Consider the following 862-nt stretch of genomic DNA (forward strand, 5'->3'; position numbering starts at 1 on the left):
TTCTCATGTCAGATTATTCCTTTTTAAAGAATGATAACTTAGCCAGGCACATGTGGTATGTGTCTGTAGTCTGCCCAGGTTGCTTGAGCCATGGAGAGAGCCAAAGAGTGGGGAGGAGAAAAAAAAAAGAAACAACTTGTACATTTTTTTTTTCCAGCCAGACATGGTGTGGTACACACTTTTAATCCCAGCACTCAGCAGGCAAAGGCAGACAGATCTCTTGAGTTCAAAGCTAGCCTGGACTGGATACTGAACTCCAGGCCAGCGAGGGCTGTATAGTGTATATAGTATAAGTAAAATTATTTTTACTCCTGAGATTAATGTGCAACCCAGTGGATAGTAAATGTACAAATACTGGCCTAGCTGAGTTAAGCTAGAGGAGATGGAAGTGTCTGTAGCAATGTGCTCTTTGACCTAATTACCAGGTTTTTCAAAATGTAAAGCACTGTGTTAATAGTCAAAATGAAGTCTATTCCAGCTACAGTTTTAACTCACAAATTGACTATCAGGAGAGTCAGAAGATAAAAGAATTTACCAAAAGAGGGAGCAACAGTCTCAGGAAACTTAGAATTCAGAGCTGTCGTTTCAACTTACTTTAGGACAGGACTTGATTGACATCAAGAATTAAAGATAAAATATGTTAATAAAGACAGCCGGTATTACAGGTTAGTTTTCAGGGAATCTGCAGGATGTTTCATCAATTTTGAGGAAACATCCCCACCATGTTAATCAGAATTAGTAAGGAACCTGTACGTATGGCGATGTATATACTTGTGTGTGTGTGTGTGTGTGTGTGTGTGTGTGTGTGTGTGTGTGTGTGTGTGTGTGAGAGAGAGAGACAGACAGACTGTGTGCGCACGCA

The sequence above is a fragment of the Peromyscus californicus genome, unplaced genomic scaffold (assembly GCF_007827085.1).
Source record: "Peromyscus californicus insignis strain IS unplaced genomic scaffold, ASM782708v3 Scaffold_13__1_contigs__length_99412109, whole genome shotgun sequence".
Taxonomy (NCBI): domain Eukaryota; kingdom Metazoa; phylum Chordata; class Mammalia; order Rodentia; family Cricetidae; genus Peromyscus; species Peromyscus californicus.